Source organism: Aureococcus anophagefferens (assembly GCF_000186865.1).
Source record: "Aureococcus anophagefferens unplaced genomic scaffold AURANscaffold_22, whole genome shotgun sequence".
In the NCBI taxonomy this organism is placed as follows: domain Eukaryota; class Pelagophyceae; order Pelagomonadales; family Pelagomonadaceae; genus Aureococcus; species Aureococcus anophagefferens.
Window position 1 is genome coordinate 70,561 of NW_008705582.1, and position 2,372 is coordinate 72,932.

Here is a 2,372-nt window from a genome sequence, read left to right on the forward strand (position 1 = left end):
GAAGAGCGAGAGGAACTCCGCGCGCTGCTTGTGCACCTGCTGGATCGCGGGGATCAGCGGCCGCTGGACGCGCGTCGCGTAGAGCACGAGGAGCCGCTCGCCGTTCTCCGTGACGTGGTAGATCGGCGGCGGCGGTGGCGACACGACCTCGCAGTTGGGCACGACGTAGAGCTTGGCGACGCGGCGCGGCTGGCCGGGCGGCGCGAGCGCGCGCGGCTCGAGGAGGCCGCACGGGTCGCGGTAGAAGTTCGCGACGGCGGCCGTGGACGCGGCGGTCTGCGTGGGGCCGACGCGTCATAAACTCATTGTCAAAAACGGGACGCGGCGTCGCGCCTGGGCCTCCTCGCGCTCGCGCGCGGCGCGGTCGCGGCGGCGCTCGATCATGCGCTCGAAGGTGTTCGCGAGGCCCGCGCGCGCGACGCGCCGCGAGTGCGCGTCGATCGGCGGCCGGGAGCCGTCGGGCATGAGCTCGGGCGGCGCCAACGCCGCGGCCTGGTCGCGCAGGTAGGCCTCGTCCGCGGCCTCGACGTACGCCAAATCCTTGAGCTGGAGCGCGAAGTCGGCCTTGTAGCGCTCGAGGCCTGTGATTGGCGAGTGGTTTGGAAATCACTTCGAGGCATCGACGCCGCGATGCGCCCGCGACGTGGAGCGGCGGCAGCGGCTTCTCGGCCTCGGCGCGCTCGACGTTGTGCTCCTCGATGCGCGCGACGACGACCTCGGAGATGCGGTTCTTCTCCTGGATGGAGACCTACGCGGGCGACGTCGCGGAGACATCGATGGGAGACACCGGAGCAGGAGGCCTTGACCGCGGCGATCTCTGCGAGGGGTCGCGCGTCGCGAACGCGTTTTCGCAAAACGAGACGCCGCGGACGCGCCCGGGTCCATCGGATCGTTGAGCCAGCGGAGCCGCTGGCCGACAATCTGGCCGATGACCGTCGTGCCAATGTTGAAGTGCGCCGCCGCCTAGAAGATGTCGCGGTCCGTCGTCGCGCGGGACTCCGGGGACGCGGCGGCGCGACCTCGACCTTGGAGTCGTAGGTGCCGAAGACGATCATGGCGTGGTAGCCGCCCGGGATCTGGGCGAGCGCCACGACCTTGCCCTTGGCGCAGTCGCGGTCGTCGATGCCGTAGAACCGTTCCTGCGCAGGGCGCGCGTCGGGACGAGCGATCCGCGAGCGAGCCACGTACCGGCATAAACTCGGAGAACGCGTTCTCCAGCGACCGGAGCGCCTCCTACAATTTGACACAGTGATGACACGAGGACGCGAGCCGCGCCGGCGACGCGCGTAGGGGTGCCACGGGAAGTTGAAGACGGCGATGCCTACGTGCGAGACGGGTTTCGAACGCCGACGACGGGTTTTGGACGCCGCGGTCGCGCCGCCGGCGATGCGGTTCATGCGCTCGAGGCGCTCGCTGCGAGGGGCTGTGAGGGCGCGGGCGCGGCGCGAAGACGCCCTCGTCGCACCGGTAGACGGCGACGGCCGTCGGGTGCTTCAGGACGTTGCCGCGGTTGGAGTGGGCCGGGAACGCCTCGAAGCGCGCTACGGGCCGCGGGGTCCGATGCGTCTCAAAAAAGAATTTCGACGCGGGAACGCCGACGGTCCGCCGGGGCGCTCGCCGCTCGCAGGGTCTTCGTGCCCTCGTGGACCGTGTACACGGCGCAGGGCTTGCCGTGGGCCGTCCGGTAGTCCACGCCGTAGTACGCGGGGCACTGGTCGTCCTCGGCCCGCGGCCCGTGACCCCCGACGCGCCGCTTCGCGTCGCGGATGACGCGGTAGCACATGCCTACGAGAGAAGAACATGCCCCTGGAGCGAGACCCTCGTTCTCGCGCGAACTCTCGAAACACGAATCCGAACGCGGACGCGGCCGCCGACGCGCGCGCGCGCGGAGCGTCTCCATGTCGTTCACGTCGACCTACGAGCGGCGTCACGATCCAGAGATGCGCGCCGTGGTCCGCCAGGCGCGGGCCGGAGCACCGCCGTGAGGTAGAGCGAGACCTACGTGAGACGACGCGTCAGTCCGAGGGCTCGAAACCGAGGACGCGGCTTCGCGTACGCGCGGGACCGTCGCCAGGGCCTTGAGCAGGTTCGGGAACTCCTCGGGCCGCGCGGCGCACTGGGCCCAGACGCAGCAGCCGAAGCACTAGAGCGCGCGGAAGTTTCGCGCGACCGACGCGTCGAATCGAAGGCGTCGAGTCTCTCGCGGACGCGCGTCGCGGACGAGAAGGACGCAAACCGCTCGAAACCTCGGACGCCGCCGCCGACGCGGCCCTTGAAGAGGCCGAGCTTGGAGCCGTAGGGGTAGCGCACGCCGCACTCCGGCTGCGCGTACCTGGACGCGGGAAAAAGCCTCCGTCGCTCGACGCCCCGAC